This window comes from Nuphar pumila, chromosome 15, assembly GCF_984573655.1.
Source record: "Nuphar pumila chromosome 15, dmNupPumi1.hap1.1, whole genome shotgun sequence".
Lineage (NCBI taxonomy): Eukaryota > Viridiplantae > Streptophyta > Magnoliopsida > Nymphaeales > Nymphaeaceae > Nuphar > Nuphar pumila.
The window spans coordinates 15,737,760-15,753,851 of NC_143263.1; positions in this window are offsets into that span (position 1 = coordinate 15,737,760).

Genomic DNA, 16,092 nt, shown 5'->3' on the forward strand with positions numbered 1-16,092 from the left:
TGAAAACCTAAACGTGTTTGGGTCTCTAGCCAAGCTGGGCCCTTTGTGGGCCATTATTTTTTGAAACCCTTTGAAAAACTTTTTTCGACAGAGACAGCTGTGGTTAGGCAGACCGCTACCAGTTATAACAACTAGGGGTGGCAATCGGGTCGGGTTGGCGTGTCAGCATACCTCAACCCGAACCCGACCCATTTATTAAACGAGTCGGCTGTGGCAAACACGAACCCGGCCCGTCCCGGCCCATTTAATAAACGGGTAACCCGACACGACCTGCCAACCCATTTAATAAATGGGTTGGGTCGGGTAAACGGGTTCTCAGGTTCGCGGGTCAGGTTGGTGGGTCAGGTTGGCAGGTTGGTGGGTCGGGTTGGCGGGTTGGCAGACGAGTTGGCGGGTTGGTGGGTCAGGTTGACCCACCCGCCTAACCCGTTTATTAAACGGGTCAGGCAGGTTGGTGGGTTGGCATAGCCCTAACACGAACCCGACCCGTTTAATAAACGGGTTAGGCGGGTCGACCCGTTTATTAAACAGGTTCGTTTTTTCCAAACCCGAACCTGCCTAAGAGGTGGGTTGGCGGGTCGTGTCAGCTTTTGCAACCCCTAATAACAACCGTACCATTGGGGTTCGAACTTGCAACGTCCCAACACAAGGTGACGTGCACTAACTGGAGCCCCTGTTGGTGAAACCCTTGGAAAATTCACTTAAATGTTGCCATCACATTTCAAACTCATCCCTACTAAACAAACCATACAGAACATATAGGATTTGATCCAAAATATTTTCAATTTTTTTTTTAAAAGAAAGGTGATTTCTACTCATTATTCTATATCTTCATTAGTACTATGTGTGTGTGCGTGCGTGCATACACACGCTTCTATTGTGGTACCGAACCACCATAACACTCTTCATTTACATAGATTTAATCTTCAAACATATAATCAAACTTTTGAATCATGATTGGCACGCACTGTTTACTATAATGATGCACTTAAATTGATTCCACTAAGATGTCTTGAGCCATTTTTAAACAATCCTTGTTTTCAACGTGAAACATTTATTTTTTTACTATCTTAAAATTGAATCTTGTGATGTGTCCGAGATGATTAAACCTATTAAGATGGTAAACAAGTCATGCTAAACACCTATATGGTTAGATCCAACATTTGATGGCTAGATCTAAGCAAACAAGTGTGCAAACCATCTTGTGGCATCATAGTTCAAAACTACAATCAGGCTTCATAGATGTGTTGATAAGAATCATGTCTTGGATAATGTTTTTTTTGGGCATAAATAAGTTTTTTTTAACCATACAACTTTGATAAGGTCTTAAAAAACCTATACAATCATCACAATCGTATGATCCAAAGCTTACGTTCACTTAAAAATGCATGCAGATCACATCTATATGGTCCGATCAACACAAACGCTCAATAATTTTGAAAAAACGAAGCTTTTACTAGATGGGAGTAGGTATTCTCGAACACCATATATATATATATATATATATATATATATATATATATATATATATATATATATACTACAGTCGATTGTACCTATAATCTAGCTAGAATTTCAGCATGCAGGTTGTTGTTTTGAGTTTATCTAACCTCAAAGACGTGTTCATAATTCAACATGGTTGATTTAGTGGCAATCGATCATTGAATCATATTTTTTCAACAAAAAATATGGTTTTTGAGTTGGAAAAAATCAATGCATTCATAGCCATTGATCTTTTGATCACCAAAAAAAACCCATATATGGGTTGGACTCCGGTGATCCAAAAGCCAATTCCCACTAAAAAACATGTAGATCACATCTACATTGTTAGATGTGGCAAAAAACGTGAGGTTTGCTAAGCCAATTGCATTTACAATCGATTGTAGCAAACACACACACACACACACACACACACACACACACATATATATATATATATATATATATATATATATGAGAAATGAACATATTAGGCCATTTTTTTCTCATTTGCCCTGATAGGCTCTATAGTTTGAAGTGTTTATGATAGATCTGAACCGCTAGATGTGTTTAACATGCTCTATTTAGTGAGAATAGACTCTTGGGTCAAGCTTTTTGATGAAAAATATATTTTTATGAACTGAAAAAAACTGATGCCTTCGTAGCCATTGATTTTGGATTACTTGAAAAAATCGTATGCAGGTCAGATTCAGGTGATCCAAAAGCCAGTTCCTACAACAAAAAATTGGTAGATCACATATGTGGTGTAAGATGTGAGAAAAAAATACAAAAACTATGATTTATGAAGGGGCCTAACCGGGCAAAAAGGAGCACATTACTCTCTCTCTTTCTCTCTCACTATATATATATATATATATATATATATATATAGTGATGACACTACAAGAAAAACGTGGATTAGCGACGGATTTTTTCTGTAGCAAATGTGCGACAGATTAGCGAGAGAAAACTATCTGTCCCTAACATTCAAAATATTTATAAAATTAGCGACGAAAATATCTCCCTTGTAATTATGTCGCTAATGAGCGAAGAATTAGCGACATAATTTTTCCATTGCCAAACACTATAAGAAAAAATGGTAATTAGCGACAGAATTAGCGTAGAAATTATTCTGTAGCTAATCTATCGCTAATTAGCGAGGGAATTTTCCTATCGCTAATTAGCGACAGAAAATTCTCTCGCTAATCCCTCGCTAATTTTTTATTTAAACCGTCTCATTTGATGTGCGAAATTTTCGCTCTCTCCTCGTTCAAAATTTTTCGATTTAAACTGTCTCCCACTACTCCCCTTGCGAGGTCCTTCGCTCCTTCAAGGAGCTCCGTCGACTCTGCATCGAGCTCCCTGACGGCAAGCTCGACGTCGACGGCGGTGCCCTCCTCAAGTGGCAGGCCGAGTTCGGGAGCTCACTAGAGAGTTGCGTCATCCTCATCGCCCCCTCCTTCCGTCGGTGGTCCGCTGTTGGCTATGATCTCCCCATCGATCCCGCCATTGAAGTCGAGAGGGACCCCAATTGTGGCCCTAAGGACCAAGGAGGCATCCCAGAGTCATTTTACATGAACAGCGGACTGAAGTTGTGCGTCGTCTGAACGATCACCTCGCTGATCGCCGCCTCCGTCGGAGAGCGCGTCGGAGAGCACATCGGAGAGCATGCTGGTTCTGTGCAAAAGACCCCGCAGTGGCGGGCCGGGCCGCTCGGGTGCAATGCATGTGTGGTGCGGTACAAGTCCGGCCTATATTGCTGCCGGAATACCGCCAGGCATGGAGCAAATTTTTTTTAAAATTTTTTTTAAAATTTAGCAACAGATTAGCAAAGGATATTATCCGTCGCTAATTTAAAATAGCGATGGACTCGCGACGGATAATATCTGTCGCTAATTTAAAATAACGACGTACTCGCGACGGATCATGTTCGTCGCTAATCTGTCGCAAATTAGCATCGAACATAGCAACAGATAAGTTTTATCGCTAATTAGCGACTAGGATTATGTGATGGATGCTATCCATTGTTAATCTGTCGCCAATCCATCGCTGAACTGTTTAGCGATGGATTAGAGACGGATTAACGACAGATAATGTTCGTCGCTAATCCACATTTTTCTTGTAGTGTGAGTAACTCATAAAGAGTTTATGTTCTAAACCATGTTTATTTTTGTATGTACATTCAGCATTGCTTATTCACTAAAAATCATGTTTTAGATCAAGGTTGTTTGTATCATGTCACATCGTATGATATGTATCATTATATAAGTGTGTATCGTACCCGTATTAGGTGTATCTTACGATACACCCCTGTATCATATTGTATTGTACTATACATGGCATAATATCGTATAATATGTGTATGACACACTTAAAAAAGACTCACAATTCATTTTTTTTGTTTTGGGCTTAAAAGGCCTCTAGAGGACTGAGTTCTCCTTATGTCTAGAGGTTGTTAGAAGGGAACCCACACACCCTAGGTTTTGTGAGATCGATTTGGGGCTGATTCGTGTACAAGGGAGATAGCTTTCTGGTTTTCTTAAGAGTGTATTTATACCATTTTTCACTTAAGGAAGTAGGTTATGCTAAAAATTCATATTTTTTGCTTCTTATTGAGTGTTTTGGGGAAAAGATGGCATTAGAAAATCCAACATGATAATGGGGCACTCAAGTAATGAGTAGAAATTGATTAAAAATAAAATGCAACTATTTCCAAAAAAAAATTTAGTGGTATCTCTCAGTTGAAGCATTATTTAGCTAGGATACATCATAATGTGCAAGTATGAATATCAAGAAATCTGTTGAATGTCGTAAAATAGCAATGCCAGCAATTACTTGATGATCTTAGAGAAAAAAGATAAGAATGAGAGATGAATGAGGCATAAATGGGGTATGTGAAGCCCTTGAAGGATGTCTATTATGAAAATGAGGTCCATACTTCTGATCTTATATTCCACAATATAGGATCAGAAGTAAAAAGTTTTACAACGAAGGAAAAAGTTATAGCTGGTGATAGTAGTAGTGTCATGGTTATCATCATGGGCACAAAAAAAAGAGGAGGAGGAGAAAGTTCTTCGAGAGAAGGACCAGAAGGTAGAGCTAGAGGCTCGTACTATGACGAATTTTCAATATTTAATCGAGCAAGAAGATATCATAGTTGAAAGATGGTTCTATGATGCCTGCATTTCTTTCAATACAGCAAATTTCTTTTATTTTCAGGTCATGACAAATATCATAACCATTATCATGCCTGAATATAAAATGCCTTCATATCATGCTTTGAGTTTAAAAGTTTTAGATGCTAATATGAAAGAAGTGAATGCATATTGTGATGAGATGAGACGCTCATAGCATCATGACAGATGGATGGATAGATAGAAAGTCAAGGATCTTGATAAATTTTCTTGTCTATTGCCCTAAAGAAACCATGTTTTTGAAATCAATTAATTTGTCTAATATGCCCAAGACAACAGATGTATTGTTGAGGTTTTTGACCAGGTTGTGGAAGAGGTTCAACCTCAAAACATTCATTATTGATAATATGGCAAATTATAGTGCAACAGGTAAATAATTGGTAGAAAATTTTGGGTCATTCTTTTGGACCCTGTGTGTTGCCCATTGCATAGATCTCATGCTTGAGGACATTGGTAGCATGAATGAAATACATCAAACAATTGAATGCTGCCAAAAAATTATTAAATTTAGTTATAATCGTGCATGGGTTTTGAGCCTTATGAGAAAATACACTAGTGGCGTTGAGTTGATTCGTAGCACAATTACTAGATTTGCTATGAATTTTTTAACAGTACAAAGTCTAGTAAAGAATAGAGTTGCACTAAAAAAAATGTTTTCATCAGATGAGTGTTAATGTGTATCCCTATTCATAAAAAGAAATTTAGAGAAATTATAGATGTTATATTCAAAAGTAAATTATGGGATTCATATATAAAGTTATTGAAAATAATTATATCTTTGGTGAAGGTACTTCAATTGGTTGATAGTGAAGACAAACCAGTTATGAGTTATCTCTATGAGCTCATGGATAAGGTAAAAGAGGTCATTAGAGATAATTTAAAGGAGAAAAAAAGTTATGCATACCTATATGGAACATCATTGATCATGGGTGGACTGAGCAACTTCATCAACCTTTTTATGTTGTAGCATATTATTTAAATCATGCATTTAGATACTCTCCTACATTAAAAATAGATAGAGAAGTCAATAATAGACTTTTGGATAGCATTGAAAGGTTGAACACTGATTATAGCATTCAAGATCAAATTTATAAGGAAATAAACACTTAAGATAATGCATTGTATGATATTTGGAGACTTGCAGTAAAGTGAAATTGTCACGATGCATCCAGGTAATTTATTTTGTCTATTTTAATTTTAATTTCAAATTATTATTTAGTTATGATGTTTTGTATGATTGCATATTTGTTATTGTTTTATTGATTTCTCATTTTTTTATTTTTTTTAGACATGTGATGGGTCAGGTTTGGAACTGATGTTCCAAATTTGACAGCGTTTGTCATTCACATTCATAACCAAACATGTAGTACAAGTGGATGCGAGAAAAACTAGAGTGTCTTTGAGCAAATTCATAAAAAAAAATGGATTAAAGCACAAAAGGCTCAATGATCTTGTTTACATTCGCTACAACTTACGACTAAGGCAAAGGTATATAAAATTATAAATTTTATTTGTCATTTTCATTCAAAAGTCAACTAATTTAATTTTTTTTATGTCAGTTTTTTAGGTAAATAAAAAAGTTATCAACAAGGAGACGCAAAGCGCAATTCGATCCTATCAGTTCAGAACATTTTGATGAATTGAATGCATGAATTATAGAAAAAGCATGGACTCTTATGAATGAAGAGGATATTCAGTGGATTAACATGGAAGGAACACAAAAGGTAGATGATGAAGACTCCATGTATCTTGAAAACGATATGGATGTCGAAGGAGGAGAATAAGAAGATAATGATAATAATGATTATGATTATGATTATGATTATTGAGGTTTTATCATATAAAATATTTTAAAAGAACTTGGTTATTTAAGACCTAATTGCAAATAAACTTGGTTATTTTGTTTTTGTTCATGTAATATGAAAGTATGAGTCTTGTAGCATGTTAATTGCAAGATATTTAATAGTTTGCATTGTTCTCGTGAGATATGCATGCAATATTATCTATGCTTTTATATTAGTTGATGTTTGATGACATCTTATATGGCTCATCGAGACATAAATGTTTTATATATGATTTTATGGTTATATTTTATGCATTTATCATTGTTTCATGTGATATGTTTTTTTTTTTAAATGTTTTTAATTTTTTTAATTTTTTCTGATTTTTCTTGATTTTTTTAATTTTTTAGATATTTTTTATTAAAAATTCATGATATATTTATGATATAATACAATATGATACGATACAGTGTTACTATGGGCCCGACTGATACATGTAACGATATGATACTTACAAACCTTGCTTTAGATTGAATCATTTCAATGAGAAACCTTGATTTCTATTTTTCCAAGTTTTTGTGCAATATGAGCCTCTGACTTTTAATTGCTCTAAATATGCATTCAAACATGAAAAATAGATAATCTAATACATGTTTCATACTAAGTTATCTATGAAAAATTGCGTCTATAAGTTCAGATTAAGTAAACACCCTAAACTTTGTCTTTTTGAAAGTCGTTTAGAAAGGTTTAGGAGATGAGACTGTTTAGAAGTTATACTCTCTCTATATATATACACACATATATATGGGTTAATCAAATATCAAATTATGTGTATTAATTTAACTTTAAAAATATTTATCCTTATTAAAATGACTAAAATACCTTTAAAAGAATGATATTTTTTAAAATACATGGTTACTTTTCGAGACATTATAGGTCTTTTGAACATGAAGGGAAATAAAAACTCAAACACCTTTTTCAAAAAAGTAAATTTATGAACCTATCAAATTTATCTTTTTGATCTCAAAAAGTAATCATGTATTTTTTTAAGAATTTCATTCTTGTAAGGCTATTTTAGTTATTTTAATAAGGTTGAATCCAACAAAAGTTAAGTTTAACTAGTTTAATGTTAGATTAACCTTATATATATAAATATATATAATGGGTGTATCTTTAAACTCTCATGTGGATGTTTTTCCATCGCACACAGAATCAGCGACACAAAAAAAACACATTTTGGACCTTTTTTCGATATAGAAAGTTGGGGTTAGGCAAGTCCCTACCAGTTATGCAACCATACCATTGGGATTAGAACTTGCAACCACCCAACCCAAGGTGAGTGCGCTAACTACTACTGCCAAACAAGTGGCGTTGGTACATTTTGGACCTTTTAGTAATTCATCAATGATCACTACTAAAAGGTCAAAACCGGATGTGCGGCATGTGATCTTGCATCAATTTTGTTTGTTATTTCAGCCATTTGAAAATACTCCAGATTATATATATATATATATATATATATATATATATATATATATATATATATATATATATATATATATATATATATATATATATATATATATATATATGGTGCTCCTAGAGTACCTACTCTCACCTAGAAGCTTTAGATTGTCAAATTTCTTAAACCTTTTTAGTTGATCAGACCCTATAGATATGATCTATAAGCATTATTTAGTAGAAAACAAGTTTTGAATAATATAATTATAGCATATTTGTATGTTTTTTAAGAATTTTAAAAATCAACTGCCCACAATGTATCAAAATTTCATCACATAAAAAATCTTACTTTTATGACAAAAAAATATGACCCAAAGCATGATTCCTATCAAATAAACTATGTTGAGTAAAAAGATACAACTTACAACGATGATTTTTAATATGTGGGAGTAGGTACTCTGAGCACTGTAACAGTAGTCTCTCTCTCTCTCTCTCTCTCTCTCTCTCTATATATATATATATATATATATATATATATATATACATATATATATATATACACAATAGGGCTATCATCAAACCCCCCATCAAACGGATGGCCGTCTGATTCTATTCAAAGATTGGATGGCCAGCGTAACCCCTACTTAACCCTGCCCCCCTATTTTTGCAGTTCCTCTCTCTCTCTCTCTCTAGATAGAAAACGTACCAACCTTATCCACTAAGAATGTTTTTGGTGTTTTTTTTAAATTTTGACCTTACAGATGTTTTCAGCATGATTGATTTACTAGAATTTGAAACTTAGATTATGCATTTTTGATAGAAAAAATAGTATTTGAAGCCTCAAAAAATTACAAAAATTGTAGACTATTGATTTTTTTAACCTTATAAAAACATATTCATGCATAGAATCAAATGATCCAAGCATCAATTTCTAGTAAATCAATCATGCTCACCATAAGGTCATAATTTCAAAAAAACACCAAAAATTGATGGTCCCAAACAATCAAGTACCATATGGTAGGGATGCAGTGGGTAGCTTCTCACTATATATATATATATATATATATATATATATATATATATATATATATATATATATATATATATAGTTTAGATAAGGTGCTCTCCGAGTACCTACTCCCACCCAATAGAAGCTTTAGATTTTATATGATCTATAAGCATTATTTAATAAAAACAAATTTTGGATCATGTGATTATAGCATATTATGTATATTTTTTAAGACCTTTAAAAATCAATGGCTTACACTATATAAAATTTTCATAACTTAAAAAATCCTACTTTTATGTCCAAAAAACATATTCCTATCAAATAAACCATGTTGAGTACATCCATAAGGTTTAATTGAGAAGATACAACCTACAATCATGATTTCTACTATGTAAGGGTAGGTACTCCCAAGCACCAGCCTCTCTCTCTCTTTCTATATATATATATATATATATATATATATATATATATATATATACACACGAAAAGCGGAAGCGAGAGACTTTCAAAATTTTAGAAAGCGAAAAGCATGAAATAACTTAGAAGCGAATCAAGAATCATCTTAAAAGGGACCTGAAAGCGACTTAGGAAGCGAACCGGAAATGAAAAAATAAAAAAAGGAGAAGCGTGCTTCGCAAATGATTTTTGTGCTTCCCAACGCATTTCGAAAGAGCAAAACATCACATTTTTGAAACGCGCTTCGAAAAAATGCGCTTCCCCACTGCATATGATGCTTCCAATAACTATGATATTTTCCTACTTATTTTTGTTATTTTTATATGTTTTTATTTGTTTAAGCCCCAAGAATTTTCTATGATTTATCACCAAACCTATAATATCACTAGATATAGCCTACACCGATATTTATGACTATGCTTAGAATGCATAAAATCAACTTTTTTTAACACAAAAGAAAGAGATCTCCCCACCATTGTTTATATTCAGAAACCTTTCCAATTCAACAGTTACCACGAGTCGGACTCATATCTATCAAATTTTAATTAAGAAAGTTCTTACAATGGACTAAACCAAATATCAGAAGATATCCTTCAATATTGATCCTTTATCATATTGAGATCAACGCAGTTTCCACATATATCAAGAGGAGTGAACTACCCGCATGGATGGAAAAACGATTATGAAATTATTTAATAAGGACTGGGCCTATCCGCTCTACATAAAAAAAAAAAATCCACGAAGAGAGTCTCCATGGAATTTTGTCCAGTATTGGAGAGCACATACCAGCGGTTGCCATGGAACAACAATGATCAGGATAACATGGTCAACAATATGACAATCATTAGTATTATATTTAGTCAATGTGGGTTACCACTTCATTCAGCAAATTATAAACCACCATAAACCAAGATTTAGCATATAGCATTAGACCAGATCAGTTACCAGAAGCTTCTTAGGTAGGCGGAAAGCGCCTTCTTTCGAAATCTTGATTCCCCCACTCTTATTCTATGCTTTTCTGTGCATGATCTATGCTTCCTATATGTTTTTCTCATGTTTCCTTTCATGTTTTTAATGTATTTTCTCTCAGTCTTCTACTCACTTTTCATGTACTTTCTCTAAAGTGGTAACTATCATTGTTAGATTTTAACAAAAATTTAACTCTTTTATTGAAAATTAATGAAATATGAGAATGATCAATTTTATTTTAGTTTTTATTTCTTTCTTGTTCTATTCCTATTCAGTTGCCATATTGCTTCATTTTTTAGTCATATTTCGCTTTCAAATTGATACTTGGTATAAATTTTAAAATGCCTTGCTTGTAGTTTTTGCTTCCTGTATCATTTCCTTCTACCGCTGCCTAGTTTGGCAACCTTGCATTAGACCTGGTTACGATTATGCCAATAAATAAGAGAAGCAACATAACTAGAAGAAAAAATCACAATATATGTCGTTGGGCATTCCTGGTCCGCGTTTGCATTTAAGTGGGTTGGTCAGGTATAAAAAGTAACGGGAAACAGTATATTACAACATCTCCAATTCGATCGGCTTGTTCCACGTGCTTGATCCAGTGCTGTTCTATGTTCTTCCAAGAGTGCTAGGGTTTTCTTCCACATGGATCATATACTACTATCAGTCGCAAATATGGATGTCAATAGTGGTATCATCGGATCGTAGATCTTGTCTTGGGCAACCAAAAAGATCTAAACGAGCTAATTCATCGAGAAAACAAAAAAAAGCAAACGATCAAATGATGAAACATCTCTCACTAGTGTCTGTGATCCTTACCAAATCTCAGACTATTCACACCGAATCGACGCATGATCAATTAGCTAGGAAAAGAAGTGGACATTGCGCAAATGAATAAAAGAACTAATTTTTTCATGTCGCAACAAGTTATCTGCATCAAATTAAAGAAAAAAGAAGGAAAGATCGTACACCATTCATTCTGAAAACTTTGATTTTGTCTGACAACAGTTTGAGACGTCATGACTTCGAAATCCACGGGTGCTCGTCCTCCTTTGCTACGATGCTCAAGCTTAGGAGGGCCCCACCCAAGATCTAGTGATCGAACCTAGTACTCGGTCCAATCATTGGATCCCATTCATCCATTCAGGAGTGTCCAATATCGCGAGATTTATGAAAATCTCACAAGAAATTAACTGAAAGTTTAAAATGGCAAAAATTTTTATTTTTTTATTGCCAAGATTTTGCCAAAAAACACAAAAAATTATGAAAAATTTTCAATTTCTCACGAGTTTTTTTGAAAAATGAGATTTTGCGAGAAAAAATGTATGGGAGTGTCCCCCAATTCAGTTGGGATCCCGAGAGAAAGCTTAAGTGCCTGGGTATGTGACACTAGCCAATCACATGACAGCATTGCATGGGCCTCACAGCAACAGATTGCAGGCCCCACATTGAACGTTGTCATGTGATTGGCTGTGTCACATACCCGGGCACTTAAGCGCTCTCTGGATCCCCTCTCCCCCAATTCGCTGGGTCAGCGGACAGACAGGTACCAAACTCTCACTCAAAGATTTGTTACACCCTTCTTTCACACGAAAATGGGTAGTTTATGTATGAAACCCTTTATTTTGGTACCTAGGTGAGACGAGCATGTCCATATCATTTTCTTGTAGGTAGGGGTGTCAACCAGTCGGGTTTACCCGGACCCGACCCAGATCAAACCCTATAGGGTCCGGACCTGAAGGTCTGATTAATACATAGATCCAAGTATAATTTGTGAAATTTTATATGAGACCCGGGCCCAACCTGAGTTCCGATTAAGACCTGCAATTTTTCAATGTAAAAATGATAAAAAATATTATTTTACCAGATATGGTCTAGGTATGGTTCATGTAGTTTTTATCAGGTCCGGGTATGGTTTCTTTTATAGTAGAGCCGATTAAACCTGGGTCCAGACCCGATACCATACCCAAAAATCTGATCCAAGTCTGATTCCACCTGAATCGGAACCAAACCTGACCCGTTGACACCCCTACTTGTAGGGCTCATGGTCAACAGGATTATACAGTTGATACAAACAACCATTTGCAGGCACCTCCTGAGAATGGATTCACGTGTGATTCTTGCATGGCTACATGCCTTATTTTATACCCACTTCCATATTTCTCACCTCTCTTTCTCACATGGAACAATCATGAACACAACTCCCACCCAACTTTCCAACATGAAACAAACATCTTCTGAAATTGAAAAGGAAAACTTTCATATGAAAATTCTTTCAATTGGGATGGCCTTCCCTGTGATCTCATATTGGGAAAATAAAGTTTATATTCACAAGAAACAACCTTGTCATAAAAAATTTGGGAGTGTAGAATAAGCACATGGTTTCATGCTTCAGAAGCCATCTTCCAAGATTTTTAAAAGCTTTTGATAATTGTTTCTTGCTTATAAAACATACACGAATAATAGTTACTGCAAACAGTCATGCAAACAACATTAAACTTTCATGTTTTCACTTATGACAAATCAAATAGTAGTAGAAAATTGAATTGCCTGCATTTATTATGTCAACATATGATTATATTCTTATCCAAGAAAAACATGACTGTATTCTAGTGTTATTATTATTCTCTGTGAAAACAAAAAACATCTACTAGAACTTTGATTCATCATTGGCAGATTATTCCAAGTTGTAAAGAAAGAATTTCGCATGAATGAGATCATGATTTCATTCTTCCTCAAACTTGGAATATAAATATCCAACAAATCTTTTACAAGATCTGATGAAGTATCAGACTAATTGTAACTGACGATGGGCCTTTATAGTATCTAGAATCTGGGATGACATCTTACAGTGCTTCTGCAAGCTGCACCTCTAACATCTTTTCATTGTCATTGTTGGATTCTTGGATGACCTTTGTTATTGTCTTTCCAGAATGTGCCTCTAACTTTATTACATCATCGTCATCAGAATCTGGGACTAACATTGCAAAAACTTCTGCACGCTCCACCTTAGGCACCATTCGATTCTCATCTTCAGAATCTGTGATGACATTTGACAGTAGCTCTCTAGATTATGTGTCTACCATCTCTTTATTTTGACATGCAGAATTCAGGTTGAACTTCGACACTAGCCTTGCATATTGCACCTGTACCATCACGTCATTTGCATCCTCAGAATCCAGGATGATGATTGACATTAGCTCTGGTAACAATCCCATTGCTTCATTTTCATATTTGGAATCTAAGATGATCTTCGGGAGCACTTCTTCAGATTGCATATTTACAATTGGTTTCAAACCATCCTGAGAATCGGAGCTGACCTTTGACAGTGGCTCTGCAGTCTGACCCTCAACTATTATTTCATTTTCATCCTCGGAGTCCGGGATGACCATGTTCAACAAATGAGCATATTGTGGATCTACAATCACGTCATTTGCATCATCAGAATCCGAGATGACCTTTCTTATTAGATTTGTAGATTGCATCTCTAAGTTATTAATTTTCATCTTCAGAATCTGGGATAACCATTCCCAGTAGGTCTACATATTCTGGTTTTACATTCACTTCATTTGCATCATCAGAATCTGGGATGACCTTTCTCATTAGATTTGCATATTGCATCTCCAAGTCATTTTCATCTTTGGTATCTGGAACAACTATTCCCAATAGGTCCGCATATTCTGATTCTACATTCAAGCCATTTTCATCCCCCACATTAACCTTTGGCAAATTTTCAACTATTTCACAAGATTTTCTAATTGGGTCTTTATCTCTATCCGTTGGTATATCTAAATCAAAAACGACAACCACCCTTAAGAAAATAATAACATAAAACAAATCTATAATTATCCAATACAAGTAGCATATAGATGATGTTCCCAAAAAACAAGTATATCTGAATCGATATAACTATACAATTAATGGCTATAATGCATTGAAGAACAGGAGACAAATTTTTGTAGGGGGAACAATTAGAAAGCAATGCCCCTTTGAAATAATAAGTCAAAGTTAGAGCACCAGTAAGTAGTAACTAGTGTGCTTCAGTGACCATGTTGTGATGATCAAATTATTAGTCATCAAATATTAAACCTTGGACAAGTTTGTTGCTTGGTTTAGCATCCATGGCATACCATAAAAAAGATTGAAGTTATTATATATACCTATTTAGGAATGCAATGACAGTGCACACTCACCAACCAGGACATACCATCATGTTATGCAGTTTTTACTTTTAAAGAAAATGTAATTGTGCAAGCCTGGTTCTGGATCTAAGCGAGAGTAACAAGGGGTTATCTAAAAAAGTCGAGGGTAATAAGAAAACTGTGAATGATATTTGATAGGACAGCTTAAGGGTGGTAATCTTGCAGCAACTGCATGAGCGGAAGATAGTTGTGGGTTTTATGGCACTACTGCTTGTACTGAAAGCATGACCAAGAAGAGGCTTCATTTTTACAAGGAGTTGAATTAACTACTTAGGCAATAATGTGTTAACCAACTGAACCCTTCACTCCCCAAATTTAACCTTCAATTAACTTAGTAAGACAGAATTTTTAATGCGAATAACATTTCTACAATGATTCAGATCTAATAAACATAGTACTTTCATTCTAGAATAAACTATAATGTTTTTACAAAATAAGTACTAATATGTATCCAAAATTCAGTTCTCAAAAAAGAAAAATGACTAGCTCTCGACGCCGCCACAGTTTTCCACAACCATTCCAGTAGACTACTCAGTACCTGTAATTTTTATAGAGGGTCAATATCTACAAGCCTCTAATAAGAATACAATAACGAAACATATATGCATAGAAACAAGCATACATGAAATAACATTCTTTTCATATAAATAAGCAATTATCAGTGCATAGGAATAATTATAACATAACAATTTAATATCATGTGCAAAAATCTTACTCATAAATGATCATTCAATTCATGCATGACTTACCAATGCAAAGAAAGCATTCACATTAAGCATGGATAACTTACAATTCTTTTATTTATATTTTTTTTCTTAAATGATGCATGTTATGCTTCACTATATGCATAATACACTTGTGTTTCTCTTTCACATTACTTTGTGGATACAACTTAGTCAATATCCAAATCAGGGGCACAACCCATAGGGTTTATTCAATCAATCTATGTTTTATTACCATAGTCTTGCTCATCTTTTCTGGTTCTAGGTGATAAACGATTATGTCGAGAGAGAGACCACAATACGCCCAACCTGATATATTAGAATTTACTTTTCAGCTAAAACAATCTCACTACCACTCCATGGCAATGGTGGTAGCTATCCCCTATCCCCATGGCTGGGGAAGTAACCCATCGTGCTTATCAAAATAATTTTATGTACCTTTTAAACAAATAAATAAATAAATTTTCATAATAAGGTGGATACCCCGTTAGTTAAAATTTTATGTTTGGACATATTTACTATGATTTTTTTGAAACAATAATCAGTTACGAAGATAGAAATATGATTAAGAGAAGAATCATAATTTTTAGTCCTATTTTATGATTTTCGAACATATGGTTGCATTCATATTGAAATTTCAAGAAAAATGATATTTATTTTGTCCAAAACAGAGTTAAAACAAATTCAGAGCATGCCCAACAAGTTTTAAGGGCAAGACAGTTATTTCAGAAAAGTTACGGGGTCAATTATGGCTTGAGGGTCATAGTCATCCAAACCTGAGTTGACCAACTCATGGGGCATACGTGTCATCACCTTTTT